Below are 15,218 nucleotides of genomic sequence, written 5' to 3' on the forward strand. Positions count from 1 at the left end.
AAATGGATGTGATTTAACTTGAGGATGCCCAGTGGGGAACAATCCTGCTTTGTAAGACAGAGGCTGGGCTGACCTCTTGGGTCTTTTCATATTTCATTCCTATAATTCATTCCACAAAGTACTAAGAGGTTCTCTAAGGGTCCTTGACACCTTCCTACACTTAGGGTAGCTCTGAAAAAGTAGAACAGCAGATGCAGACTTGATGAAAATTTGAATTGGGGCGTCAGGCTAAGACCAAGATAATCTAGTTTCACATGAAACCTCTGGATCCCCCACTGGTTAAATCTAGTATTGTGAGTATTTTGATCACCATTTTAAAGTGCCTGTTCTCAAGTCATGAATAAAAACCTTTAACTAAAAATATGAATTACCAAAAAAAAGGACTTTATTGTACACTTTTTTTTTTTTTGGTGATAGGACATAAACAAAGCAAAATCAAGTTACATACTGGTGGCGGTGGTGGCTTCCAAGACAGTGGAAGGCTTTCTGTGCTCAGCTAAGTCAGGGAGCTTCAGGATGAGAGCCCCGGGACATATTCCCGCTAAACAGGGGATCCGAGTTGAAATAACAGCGCTCTGGCCCCTCCACATCCACTCAGAAAGTTTAGAGAGACAGGCTGAGAAGGCGTTGAATTATTATCTCAGGTGAGGGACTGTGCCACTATCAGACTATTCAAATATACATATGAGGGGAATTCCCGTCGTGGCTCAGTGGAAACGAATCTGATAGTATCCATGAGGATGCAGGTTCGATCCCTGGCCTCACTCAGTGGGTTGGGGATCTGGCATTGCTGTGAGCTGTGGCGTAGGTCACAGATGTGGCTTGGATCCCAAGTTGCTATGGCTGTGGTGTAGGCTGGCATCTGTAGCTCTGATTCAACCCCTAGCCTGGGAACCTCCATATGCTGCAGGTGTGACCCTAAAAAGCAAAACACACACTCTTATTAAATGTACATATGGGAGTTCCCATCGTGGCGCAGTGGTTAACGAATCTGACTAGGCACCATGAGGTTGCAGGTTCCATCCCTGGCCTTGTTCAGTGGGTTAAGGATCCAGTGTTGATGTGAGCTGTGGTGTAGGTCGCAGAGGCGGCTCGGATCCCGAGTTGCTGTGGCTCTGGTGTAGGCCGGCGGCTACAGCTCCGATTGGACCCCTAGCCTGGGAACTTCCATATGCTGAGGGAGCGGCTCAAGAAAAAGGCAAAAAGACCAAATAATAATAAATAATAATAATAATAAATGTACATAAGTAATTTTAAAAAATTTTATAATAATGCCTTAATTCTTTTTTTTAATATATTTTTTTTATTTTCCCACTGTACAGCAAGGGGGTCAGGTTATCCTTACATGTATACATTACAATTACATTTTTTCCCCCACCCTTTCTTCTGTTGCAACATGAGTATCTAGACAAAGTTCTCAATGCTATTCAGCAGGATCTCCTTGTAAATCTATTCTAAGTTGTGTTAATTCTTTTATTTAAGGTGTGGTACTAATAGTTTTTAGTCCCAAATGAACACCTCTATACCAGAACAGAGGTTACTGATAAATCCCACTTTTAAGATTCCTTACTATAAATCCCATCACTCTGCATTATGCTATACCACTAGGAACAGTCATTATAAAATGAAAGAATCATTTGTCATCAATAGTGCAGGATATTTCTATATATTTCACTGATATAATGTGGACAACAGTACATACTGTATTTTTCCTGGGAGAAAAAAAGGTGGAGAAATATTACTGTTTGAGTCATTTCCGGACCAGTGGAATGAGTTGCTCTGTAGTCCAAAATTTGGTCTCTGCTGTGGTGAAGCCGACACTGTGGTTTTGATGTTAATGTGCCAGTAGCCAACAAGACTGAAGATGAAGCGGAATTTTACCTCATTAACCATTCTTAGGGTAGGCTGGTAAGCCTGGACCAGCTTGCAGAGCCCAGGAAATCGGTAGCATTGAAGACAGGTAAAGGGTAACCCAGATTTCATCTCATTCGAACTTCCATCAGCCCTGCTGAAGTTTTTTATAGAATGATTCACACTGAAAAACCATCTTGATTTTTCAGCCCTTTTAAAAACAATATTTTCAGCATGTCTTAATGCTTTATATAGAGTTGTATCTCCAATAGGCTGGCTTAATTGTGTACGAAACTGGAATTTCAGATGAAAGGCTTCCTAATGCACAAAAGAACCTCAGCTCTCCCTCAGAACCAAAACAAATACATACATAAACAACAATAAAAGAGTTTCAATTAAGACTTTTAGAACACAAATACCCATTTAAATGCACCTAATTCTGTGCCAGCAGCCACTTTAAAATGTTGTCCTTTTTAAAGGAACATCCAATATAGTTGAAAGCATGGGCTTTTATAAATATAAGATGTTTCCTTGCATTATCTGAGAGAAGGAGAAAGGCAGGTCTAGCTTTTCAGATTTAACATGCTTAGCTAATCAGAAAATCTTTATTAATTAAATTTATGAGTTATATAACACTGGATGTGGATCTTTGAAATTTTGGGGTTGCAAAAATGTGATTAAAAAAACTAAACTGTAAATCATCTTATAATTTTGGGAAGAGCATGGCGCTGGGTCATACCCGTCCCATGGCTCTTCATAGGTTCCCAAGACCTTCCTCTCCATCTGAAAGGATGAGACACTTTTCTGTTGTTGAAACAAAGCCAGCATCGTGGGGCCAGGTAGGGATCTTGGCCATGGACAACTACATTTGAGTGTGAGCTGCATTTCCTGTTTTTCGAAGAGTCAGTTTTTCTGGATTTTCTGCATTTCGGCTTCCTTTCTCTCCTTTACGGCCACACTCTGACCTCCATTCCCTTACCTTTGTGTCCTGGGCTGTTTTCTATGGACTGAGAATGAGGTGGGAGAGGAAAGCAGGGCAGATAGCAGTTGGGTGGATCATAGGAAGGGAGGCAGGAGTTACACCCCATCCCGGCTCCACCACTGACTAACTTTGTGACTTGGGGAGATGTTATGGACTCAGTTATGTCCCCCCACATTCATAGGTGGAAGCCCTAACCCCCGCTATGCCTGTATTTGGAGATAGTGCCTTTAGGGAGATAGAGTGAAATGAGGTCAGAGGGTGGAGCCTCTAATTCAGTGTGACCGGTGGCCTTAGAAGACAGAGGGACATCAGGAGTGACTGCATACAGGGCAAAGGCCAGGCGAGGACACAGCGAGAGGGCAGCTGGCTGCAAGCCGGGAAGGGAGGGCTTTGGAGAAACTACACCTGCCGGCACCTTGATCTTGGACTTGCAGCCTCCAGAACTAGGAGAAAAGAAATTCCTGCCCTTTAAGCCACTCAGTCTGTGCTATTTTATTATGGCAGCACTGGGAACAAATAATGGGGAGTTACAACATCTCTAGGCTTCAATTTCCCCGTCTAAACTTAAGATGGAGTCCCAAATCCTTCTGAGGTTGTAGGGTTTTGGTATGAGAATAAATGATACAGCACAGTCCTGCTCATGCCTCAGTGTATGTCTGTGAGGAGGAGTGGATGCCCACAGGAACAGGCTAGTGTTCATTTTCTAGTAGCCCAGGCTTTTTGCTTAGTACTGCATTACCCTGAAACAACGACAATCATTCCCCATGTCACTTTGGAGTTTCCCATCACATTTCGGTTCATGTCTTATAGAAGACCCAGCCTGAGGGCACGGGAGATTCTTTTTTTTTTTTTTTTAATTATTACTCAATGAATTTATTACATTTATAATTGTACAACGATCATCACAATCCCATACCCCCAGTGCATCCCCCCACCCCCCAAACTGTCTCCTTTGGAAACCATAAGTTTTTTCAAAGTCTGTGAGTCAGTATCTGTTCTGCAAAGTTCATTGTGTCCTTTTTTCAAATTCCACATGTTGGTGATAGCATTTGATGTTGGTGTCTCATTGTCTGACTGACTTCACTTAGCACGATAATTTCTAGGTCCATTCATGTTGCTAAAAATGCCGTTATTTTGTTCCTTTTAATGGCTGAGTAATATTCCATTGTGTATATGTAGACCCTTTTCGATTCCAACACACGTTTAGATCGTCTTCAACAGTTAGCTGAATTCTCCCCGTACATTTTAGGTTTGTTTTATTTACTATGTTTCAAAGACAATAAAATGGAAAATCCAGTATATGTAAAAAAATGCTCAGCTGACCCAGCATATAGAATTGCCTTTGCTAATTCTGTCTATTTTATAAACTAAGATCACATATATCTGCAGCACAACAGTAGTCGCTTGAGTTTACCCACTATTGTGTGGCTGAGAAACCAAAGGTGTTTTCAATCCTTAACCTGATTTCACTTCTAGCTTATACTCATCTAAGAGATTTCAGATACGTTCTCCCCACTTAGATCGATGAAGACACAAAGATTTCTTCCTCGCAGGCATAAGAGGTGTGGGTGTTTAAGGGCTAGAACACAGGCTCCTGGCTTCCTGCACGTCCAAGATCAAGGTGCACCGTGTTCAGCGGGGTTGTTCGTAAAGTTCACTGTCAACTGCATCTGTTCAGAGAGAGGTGGGCACGTCTGTCTTTTCCCTTTTCAAAGTAAAGAATAGAGCTTAGGTTTTGTACCTCCAGGCCTTCCAATTTAATGCTCTTTACAGAGCAGACGGTCAATAAATCAGATACTTACATAGTATTGAGCATATTGAGTATATGCTGTGTACCTTATCCTTTGAGACAGAAGTACAACCTGCAGGACGTGGGTGCTGCCCTCAAGTTGCTGATTATCTAATGCAGGGGATGAGAGCTCTGCCAGGCTCTAGGACACTTGGGCTCATGATACACATGTATAATGTGTAATGCACGTTTCTTCAGGATAAGCTCATTTTCCCCCAACTATTCTATTGGTAAATAAGAGAAGTATTCCCTTTGGAGGAAAAGTATTCTAGTAGTTAGGCCAGGCCTAGGATGCTGATTAACATAGTGTTGTTCCAGGGACTTTTGCTGCTGGCAAACCACCTCAACATTTGGTGGGCTAAAAAGAGCCACCCTGTAATTATATCTGTGATTTTGTGGATCATGAATTTGAGCAAGGCTCAGCTGGGTGACCCTCGTGGTCCCTGTAGTATGTGTCACAGGTCCCTCAGTGGTATTCAGTCAATAGTTGATCTGGTCTGGAGGGTCCAGTATGGCATTCCTCACCTTCCTGGCACTGTGGCAGGGATTCCTGGAAGGCTGATCTCTCCCAGGGTCCCTCTCCCTCTCCATGTGGACTCAGGGCCTCTCGATGAGATTTCTGCACTAGGGTGATCAAATGTCTCGCAGGGCGGCTCGGCAAAAGCGTAGGGCAAAGCTGTGAGTCGTGTTACACGCTAGACTTGGAACTGGCATAATGTCACTCTATTGGCCAGACTGGTTACAGGCAGTTCATATTCAATGGGAGGGAAATAGACTCACCTGCCGATGGAAGAAGGATCAAAGAATTTGTGGCCATCCACCCCAGATGGCATACACCTCTGGTTTGCTGGGGGGGTTTTAATCTTTTTTTTTTTTTAATTTTTTTAAAATACACCCAAGATTTTACTTCCAATGCATTCCAGTTTTCTTTTGCCAGAATTTAAAGCACCATGGGAGTGTCTTCTTTATGTAAAGAATGATAAACTTGAGGATTCTTTTTTTCTTTGTTCTTCTCTTTTTTCTTTTTGCTTTTTAGGGCCACACCTAAATTAGCCTGGAAATTCCCAGGCTAAGGGTTGAAGCGGAGCTAAAGCTCCTGGCCTGTCACAGCCACACCAACGCCAGATCCGAGATGCGTCTGCAACTTACACCACAGCTCACGGCAATGCCAGATCCTTAACCCACTGAGCGAGGCCAGGAATCGAACCACATCCTCATGGATACTGGTTGGATTCATTTCCACTGGGCCACAATGGGAACTCCAGCTTGAGGATTCTTTTAAAAAAATATCTAAAATGTGGTCTCTAGCATGGAAGAACTAACAGTCCAGTAGAGAAGGACCACGTAAGCGGATGACTCTAGAACGCAAAACTTAATAAAATTGAGAGAAAGGTACCATTGAAGCATGAGTGCTGAGTGGCTGCGAAATCAGGGGAAGTTTCAGAAGGGAGGGGGTGACTCATCTGAGCTGAGCCTTGAGGAAGACAGTGGTCCCTGCAGATGGGAGGGGGTGGGGGATGGCATCAGGAGCAGGGGCAGGGAGCATCTGCACACGGAGCAAACGATGTGGCCTGCACATTGGCTGCGAGCCTGGAACGTGGGGGCTGCCCTCACCCAGGGGGCAGAGGCGGGGTGGGCAGAGGAGGTGAGGCTGAGCAAGTGGGTGGGGATGGCTTGGTTCTGAAAACAGACTTGTTCTGAGTGTAACGGCCAGGGATTTGTCACAGAGACATGCCAGGATCAGATTTCTGATTCTGAACACTATTTCTAACAGCAGGTCTGGGATGGATGGGAGGAATGGCAGACAAGAGGCCCAGAGACCAGGCAGAGCTGGCAGTCATCCAGGAGAGCGGTCACTGGGCAGTAGAATGGAAAAGAAAGGGTTTGAGAGTGGTGTGTCGTGGGAAGAGGGGGGTGGAACAACTTTTTCCGAATGCCTCGCCTGTGTCCAAACACTCTGCTTATATCCCTTATCTAATTTATTTCTCTCTAAAATCCATTTTTCAGGAATTCCCTGGTGGTTCAGTGGATTGAACTGGCATTGTCACTGCAGCGGCTTGGGTGGCTACTGGGGTGTGGTTTCGATCCCTGGCCTGGGAACTTCTACAAGCTGTGGGCATGGCAAAAAAAAAAAAAATCATTTTTCAGATGGGGTCACTGAAGCTTAGAAACATTTAAGAACCTCCTTGACACTGGATAGCTAGAAATGAGAAGGGCTGAGGTTCAAAGCCAAGCAGGTATGACTTTCCACAAAATCTCACGGCCTCACCCATTGAAAACAATTGAAAATTTCTTAGGAGGTGCATGGTTGTGCCAGTAACAAAAATAGAGATAAAGATTCTTTAGAAAAATCTCTGCCCTGAGTTGTATGTGGGTATGTCTGTATCGAGCACATGCTTCCTACTCGAATGTAGTTTTAAAATGTTTAAAGTTTTCAGCTAGTTTCCCTTTCTTTCTTTCTTCCTTCCTCCCTCCCTCCCTCCTTCCTTCCTTTCTCTCTCTTTCTTTCCGAGCTTACAGCATATGGAAGTTCCCAAGCTGGGGTCGAATCGGAGCGACAGCTGCTGGCCTACACCACAGCCACAGCAATGTGGGATCCGAGCCACATCTTCGACCTACACCACAGCTCACACAATGCCAGAACCTTTACTCACTGAGTGAGGTTAGGGATCGAACCCACATCCTCATGGATTCTAGTCAGATTCATTTCCACTGAGCCATGATGGGAACTCCTCAGCGAGTTTCTTTATCAATTCTATGCGCTTAAATGTCAGTAACAAGAAAGTGAAATACACAATTCGGGTCAGTGCACCTGATACTGTCTTTTCTCGTGCGTAAATGATTCTGGGCCTAATAACTGGGTTTTATTGCGTATTAGCATCTTGTACACACAACATGTATTGTGCCACATAGGGAGCTAACCAAAGCATCAGGGAGGGCTGGGAAGGAAAAGTAAAAATGAGTCAGAGAGAGAAATAATGCAGCAGTTCATTTGGGTGCTTCCTCTGTAGAACGTCCCCCCCCCATCACAAAATAAGTCACCTTTCTCATTTTAAGAGCAGAAAGGCAAAAGGGACAACCATCTATGTCTCTGAAGTCCTATTCCCGCCTAAACCCTGAAGGTTGGGGCTAGGCAGACCCAGCCCTCCGCCTTTGGGTTCCCAGGTGTCCAGCCTGACTCAGATCCACAGCCACAGAGCCTTTGTGGTCAGTGCCCAGGAGTCAGGCCTGCAAGCAGACCCTCACCTGAAAATGCAGTTCCTGATGCAGGTCAAAACGAGGTGCTGAAAATCATGGCCTCTGGCATATCTATAGAGCATCCACTTGGTTTCACGTTTACAGGTTTTCAGAGCCCCACCAAGTCCCAGTGGTGATAGGTAAGCATGAAGGAGAAGGGGCATCTTGCTTCTCTTTTTTGTGGCTGAGGCTCCCTGGCTAGATCAGAGTCTGCACGTCGTCAGTGAATATTCACTGAATGAAAGGACCGCTTACCCGCCAGGTGCCGGGTTCTGCTGGCTGCTTGACGTCCTATGTCCCATTTAATCTTCATAAAATGATGAAACTTGGTCCTCCTGTTAGCAGATGAAGAAATGGGTGCCTCGAGAAGTTAAGTTACCTGCTCAAGGATGAGCACCTTATGGGTAATAGAGCTGGACTTCAAACCTGGATTTGTGAGAGCTCTTACACCTCTGTCCTTTTGGGTACACTCTGTTATAGGCTTTGGGAGAATATTGTTTGGGTGTCAATCCACACCCTTCACACATGCAAAAGAGAAGTTAGCCCAGTTTGAAAATGTGAGAACTCTTGAGAACTCCCAGGACCAAGCATATAGTAGGTGCTCAAAAAATGCTGACTAAAGGAAACACTAGTGTTTCTTTCTCTCTAGTCTACTGCTTTGTCATTTACTATTGTGGAGAACAATATGGAAGACTTGAAGGTTTTTAGCCTTAAAAATATTATTATTATTATTGCCTTTTAGGGCCACAACCTGCGGCATATGGAGTTTCCCAGGCTAGGGGTTGAATCGGAGCTGCAGCTGCCAGCCTACACCACAGCCACAGCAACGCAGGATCCATGCCATATCCAAGACCTACACTCACAGCTCATGGCAACGCTGGGTCCTTAACCCACTGAGCAAGGCCAGGCATCGAACCTGCAACCTCATGGTTCCTAGTTGGATTTTTTTCCGCTGTGCCACAATGGGAACTCCCTTAAAAATATTATATTTAAGAGAAGTTTCTAAACATGGGGGTTTGACAAAATGCCACACCAGTCAGTGACAGCTGGCTAATGTGTCCTCTTCTATGCAAGTTTGGAGACATGTGGCAGAAACACAGTATTGGGGCTCTTTCTCTCGTCTTGCTAAAAGCGATCACCTCCCCCTTGTCACCAGGAAGGAAGGCAGCAGTGAGCTGGGAGATGCAGTTGTGAAATTTCTGGTTTTTCAGGAATAGTCAGATGAGTGGCCAAACTTTACCCTCTTTCTCTGCATTCTCTTTACTTACCTCTTGGATATGGTTTGTAGGATTAAGCCACTTCTTCTTCCGGGCCACCCTCCACCCCCTCTTTTCTTGCCCTCAGTGCATTCCTTCTTGCAATATTCTGTTTCTAAGAGAGCTTTTCGTTTAATATTTTCTAATGCAACAGCCTTTTCGTCTAATCTGGTTTCAAACTCCTGTCTTTTGAGGGAAAAAGAACCAGGTACTTCTGGCTCTCCCTGTCTTTGGATTTACCTGGGTTGTCCCTGCTGAAGCAGTGAAGAAATGAGGGCCACGGAACTGGCTTGAATGGAACAAAACGTAATCATTTTTGCCTTTTCCCTCGTCGAAGCTGCTCCTAGATATCTGAGGGTCTGAGAAAAGGTGGGGCAAGGCAGTGGGAGAGGAGAGGCCTTACCTGGCAGGGCGGTACCATGATCACAAAAGGAGAGGCACAGGCGACAGGAGAGCGGGTTGTGGAAACCTAAAGAAAACAGATTCGGAAGTGGGGTCTGCCTTGAAATAGATGCCTCTCTCCTGCTCTTGACCTGAATTTACATCTTAGTCCATGAGTGTTTTGCATGGACAGGGAGGTGTGGAACATGCTATATTGGCTAGTTTTTTGGCAGATCGAGTTTCCTGTCTCATTGTGTTTTAAAGTAAAGCTGCCTCTACAGATGAAGCGGTGTCTAGGGTGTTGAGTTGTTGTAGGTTGTATCCTTTCGGTGGGCGTGGCCTGGGATGTGGTTCCAGCTCCAGTCCGGTGGGTAAGTGCTGGTTCATTGCTCCCATAGGGTGAAGGTAAACAGGGGTTTATTTGTCAGGCATCTCAGGGCATAAGTTCCAGGTAAACACAATCTACCCTGGGACGTGTTAAAACTTAAACAAAACAAACACAAACCAAAAAAACCCCAAACTCATACTGACGGGAATTATTCTCACAATGTTTGAATTTCTTTCTCTGGACACGTGAGAGTGCTGGACAGAAGTCGAGGCTCTCTGGCTGTCTTGGTCATCATGATGGGGCTCAGTATTGTCCCTCTGTTGTGTGCTGGGGGCAGTCGGCTCTGTTCATACGTGCGGAACACCGTGTCCCTAATGGTGCAATGTCCCCAGACTGCTGTGTACGTGGTGTTCTTTTAAAGTTTGTCTCCTTTTTCGCACATGATTAGCCCTTGTGTCATGGTACCAGGTCAGCCCCTGGGAGCCTCTTTCCACCCTACTCGGCCTGCTTGGCCTCATATTTTATGTCTAACTTGCTATGCCTGGGGAATGAGACGGCACCAATTATTAGAAGGGAAGTTAAAGTGACAACAAATGGGCTGTGAATGCAGACCAGACGACCCCTAGAAAGCTCGCTCGTTAAGCCCCGCCGTGCGCACTTTCCGGGATTTGGCTTCTCTGGAGTGTGTCTGACTGAGGCTCCAGCCGGTGTTCTGGTTAGTTAAAGTTTCAAGACGAGTGAGCTGTCACCCTGTGACTCACCGTGTACTGTTTTAAGCAACGACACAGACTCAGAGCATAAAAGGATGTCGAGTCATCTCCAGTTTCCTGCTCCGGTTGACGTCATTGTCATCGTCATCACCCTCAACTGTATCACATTATTAAGTGTCCGAAGAAGCAGATCAGTCGCCAGACAAAACATGCTACATAGACACACTCCTTGGTGTCTCGGAGTCTGTCTTCTTTAAATAGATAACATGAAAATGGAGCTAATTCAGGCTAAGGTATTGATCATCCTGCAGTAACAGATGGCCTTAACCAGTCATCTGAAAGCACAAGTGCAATATCCCAATTGCTGAGAACCTGCTGTGTGTGCGTAACAGGTGTCCGCTGTGTGAACTGGGTGCTGAGACCACACTCAGAAAGAGTACACAGCCCCCCGGCCCCCAAGTTGCCCCTAAGGAGCTGGATACAGTGACAGAAGTGTGTGTGAACATGATAGGGGCACAGAAGTGTGGTATGTGGCCTACTCAGGTGGTAAAGAAGTTAAAGACAGATGTGGCCTGGGCAAAGTCATAGTCCTTAGCTGAGTGAAGGGGGGAGGGGCTGCTCTCAGGTGAGTGTGAACTAGGGGTGCAAGTGGGAAGCACCCTGGGGGAGGGGCAGGTGCCCAGTGCAGGGAGTCACTGACTCCAGTGGTGGCAGAGAAGCATGGCTCTGAATGTCATGCCGAGGGGCTTAGAGGGCAGAGTGGAAGGGCACTGGGCAATGGAGTTAGGTATCAGGTCCTTTGCTGGGTGATGGGGGATGGTTATGAGCAGGATGGGTTATGAGCAGGATGGGTTTGGGCTGTGGTTTCATCTCTGGCTTCTGGAGTTGGATTTGAAATGTGTGTGAAATAAAGTTCAAAAAGCTCGCTGACAGGTATAGGAGGCAAGGGTGCAGTAATGCTCGAGCCTGGCCCCGGGTGCGGGCACTGTCTCCATGGAAGGGTCACGTTAGAGAGGAAGGTGATGGAGTCAGCTTGGGATGTGCAAGTCTGGCCTGTTTGTGGAGATGGTCCAGGCTGAGCTCACAGTGAGATCTTGGAAAATCTGGGCTTGGAGTGTCATGGATGTGCTCTGTGAAAGTTGGAGAAAGCAGGTGGCCTTGGTGGGAATAGATACGATTCTTCTCACTCAATCAAGTTAAATCTGACAAAAAGAGAAGAAATGTATGCTCCCTCCGACTTCGGGGACGCAGATTCTCTGCATGAAAAGGAGGGGCTCCTGGCTGAGCTCCACCTTCCTCTTCTGGGGCAGAAGCTCAGGCAAGGCAGCTCCTCTGCAGACATGGACTCAGGTCTGCCCTGCTGATTGGCTTGGGTTTTGTCCTGGATGATCAGTAGCAGGCTTCCAAACCTGCACTGGGGCTGCCACTGGCCAGGGGAAGGGCAGGTAACAAAAGAAAAAGACGTGTATTGCACACTTCCTAACCCAGAAAGAAGCTATGGATCAGCTGAGAAACACACGGAGAGAGATAAAGACAGAGGAAAGAGGAAAGGAGGGGGAAGCTATCTGAATAGTCGGTTCAGCTTGAAACAGCATTTGAAAAAAACACGGAGAGCTGAAAAGAAGAGAAAGTTACTTCTGTGTCTGGTCTTAAGGAAGTTCACACTTTAGCCATGGGCTATCTTAGGAACCACACTCTCCATATTTTGAGGCGCCCTCTCTCTCTCTCATCATATTTGGGGCAGGGCGATGACTATAAAAGAGCAAGAAAGGAGCAAACTGGTTCCACCTTTAAAGCTTTCTTAATTAGAAGAGCCGAGAGAAGATGAGTGAGGGCCATCGGAGTCTCGACTCTGTGGATGGCCCCAGTCAGCACTGAGGGCCCTTGGTTAGCTTTATTGGACGTGTGCTTTTTCTTTGTTTTGCATCGAACAGATTCCCTTCTCTGATGTTCAGTGGGGAACACCGTTGCCTGAGGATGGCAATTAGCTAGAGCTAGGCTATCTCGTCTTTGCACAGCCCAAGATGAGGTATATAATTACTCTGGCACCTCAGCAGCCTTTCCAGCCCCTCTCTCTCTACACACACACACACACACACACACACACACACACACACACCACACACACACACACACACACACCAGGATGACAGGATCATCCTCTTGCACCCCGCCCCCTCTCCTGTACCCCCTCCCCCTCCCCAGTTCCTCCTCACCTGGCTGAAATCCTGGGGTGCACGGACCTTGCCTGCAAATAGAACACACGGTGCCTGTTACGTCATCAGGTTCGGCGCAGCTCATTGGCCGAGAAGTTGAGAGTCTTATTTTAGACCCAGAGACTGGGCGGTGTGGATCCAGCTAGAACAGGTCTCTTCCAGCCCCAGCTGCCGGCCCTCCTCCTGCGGTTGCTGGGGCTTCAGAGGATGGAATGTCAGAGGGAGCTTGCTGCTAACTGCAGGGTGAGCAGGACAACCTCGCTGCTATTCAGCTGGGAAAACGAAGATGGGCAACCCAGAGGTGGCTGACCACCCAGCTAGCTGATATTCTGCCCTCCACACTGACACATGCTGCCTTCTTAGTTGCTGCCAACCGTACAGGAGCCAGTTATAAAAGATTCGGTCTGTTCCTCAGCCTCTCCTCCTTTCCCATTTGCTTCCTGTAGTTGAGGTTTTAAAACGCCTGCTTTGATATTCCGAGTAGATCAAATGCGTTCCAAAGGATATCTCAAGCTAGGTTAATACACTTCAACTAAGATGCTTCCTCTGCAAACCGGAGGTTTAAACCTTCTGGGATAAAAGCCTTAATGCGGTGAACAGGGGTATAGATCAGATCCAGGAAGGCAGAGGAAACAAAATATTTGAAAAGACTTCACTTCGTTTAGAACCCGCTAAGCAACCAGAGAGGGCATCTTTTCAGAAACTGAAAATCTGGACACATCATCTGGCAAAGGTTTTTCTTTTTTTTTTCTGATTTAATTATAAAAATTCACATCTGGTTATGCCTTTCAGGAATTTTTTTTAATGAAAATTTGTGACAAAGTACAAATCTACCATAAACTTATGACAGCAGGCAACCAATAGAATGTTTCAGATCAGAATCGCCTAGGAAAATTCACAAGTTCCCTACACTGTAGGGCCAGGTTGTAGATGGATAACCAACCTCCCCAGTGTGGAAATCTGAGTGCAAATAAGAGCAATGAGGACTGAATTAAGATCTTGCTGTCTTCACACTTGGCGACTGTGCCCGCCTTGATTTCACAATAATACATCAACATCATCTCTGGTACATCCCGGCTTGTCATCTGCTGTCAGCTCAGCAGCTAAAATGTCTAGTGCTTTAATATCACGATCATTATTGTGTTGGGGCTCTTCAGGGTCAGGCATCCCTCTTTCCGGTGGCCTCAGTGTAGACCAGGACAAAACCTGAGTTTGGTGGGGGAGCCTTGGGTCCCCCTGGCATGGTTTTGTGGGCCTCTCTTCCCAGTACTCCTGCAGCTCCCACCCAGCAGCCTTGGGAAGCCAGCGTCCCCTCCCGCGTTTCCTGTGCCCCGCAGCCTGGGCCGGACCCCCTGACGACACCCATTGAAACGCAAATGACAGCAGTAATTGGCTGAGAGATAAACCCAGACAAGTGAGTGAGCAGTGCGCGGGGAGTTAAGTGGCAAAGTGACAATTACCGCACTGCAGCCTCCGGGATCACGAGCTGCCGGCCGTTTGTTCTCAGTTTTAAAGGAGCAATAACACATTAATTGCAGGAGGGCTTCTCGGTTAACGTGCCTCACCCGGTTTCTCCTCCGATTCTACTTTGGGGAGGGGGAGTAGGTGGCCTGGAGAAGAACGGCTGTGTTGATCGCTTCTCCCCAACCCCAGCTCCCTCCCCATCCAGTCGGGTTAGACTTTTGGAAATATATGTCCTTGATTTCCATAGGCTGAGAGTCGGTTTAGTTGGAAGATTTTATAAAAGCTCCCTAGCAGGAGCTACAGGTTCCCTCTTGGTCACAAGATTCTAGTGTCTACACCAAGGAAAAAAGCAGGGCCTTAAAATAAGTCCAAGTTGCCATCTTTCCCTCCAGGTCCATTAACCCTCCCCCCCCCCCCTTTAAGTTTTATAGCAAAAAACGATCTGTTAGCCAGATATATCGATCAACAACAGAGAAGATCCCTGCCCTTTTTAGAGCTTATAGTCTGGTTTGAAGAGAAGGATAAAACATGAGTAAAACTAGGGTCTGTTCTGTTTGCTCCAAGTGGAGATCCATATTGAGATGTTAGGTGGAGAATCTAGGTGGGCTGTGCTAGGCCTGCCCTGCTTTCTCTGAAAGGCCCTATCAACGCTGTTGTGGTCATAAACAGACATTTAGGTGATTAGCTTGCCCTTGAGATAAGCAGACTAAACAGACCCAGGAACTGGTTGGGAGCCCTTTCTCTGTGTTATCTGCCTTGCTCCTATATTCAGAGTTTTCAGAGTCTAAATACCTTACAGGTGCTGTCTACTGGACACGTCTTTGGTCTTTGGATGGTTGGTTTCCTTCAGCCTAACCAACCATCCCCTATGTGATAGCTGGTTCTTTTGCCTTTTGCAGAGAACTGGTTATTTCAAGAACAGGCACTTGTCTGCTTTGGGACATATTTCTACTCAGAGGCTGAAACCTACAGAAGTAAGTGAAACAATTAAAGGAAAAAGTAGA

The 15,218-nt window shown here is 46.2% G+C and overlaps 1 protein-coding gene and 1 long non-coding RNA gene across 4 annotated transcripts in view; one reads left to right on the forward strand and one right to left on the reverse strand.

The window, feature by feature from the left end:
• MAML3 (mastermind like transcriptional coactivator 3) overlaps positions 1 to 15,218 on the forward strand; it is a 444,013-nt gene that overhangs the window by 44,779 nt on the left and 384,016 nt on the right. The gene's annotated exons all lie outside the window — the stretch shown is intronic.
• Positions 3,961 to 12,873, reverse strand: LOC125137615 (uncharacterized). Of its 3 annotated transcripts, none has more exons than XR_007137457.1 (3): positions 9,356 to 12,614; positions 8,115 to 8,194; positions 3,961 to 4,503 (listed from the first exon to the last, which is right to left on the reverse strand). It is a non-coding gene; the product is annotated as an uncharacterized LOC125137615 (long non-coding RNA). The 3 variants fall into 3 exon arrangements; XR_007137456.1 differs by having other exon boundaries at positions 7,869 to 8,194; XR_007137455.1 differs by lacking the exon at positions 3,961 to 4,503 and adding an exon at positions 12,751 to 12,873 and having other exon boundaries at positions 7,291 to 8,194; positions 9,356 to 10,785.

The sequence above is a fragment of the Phacochoerus africanus genome, chromosome 10, assembly GCF_016906955.1.
Source record: "Phacochoerus africanus isolate WHEZ1 chromosome 10, ROS_Pafr_v1, whole genome shotgun sequence".
NCBI classification, from domain to species: domain Eukaryota; kingdom Metazoa; phylum Chordata; class Mammalia; order Artiodactyla; family Suidae; genus Phacochoerus; species Phacochoerus africanus.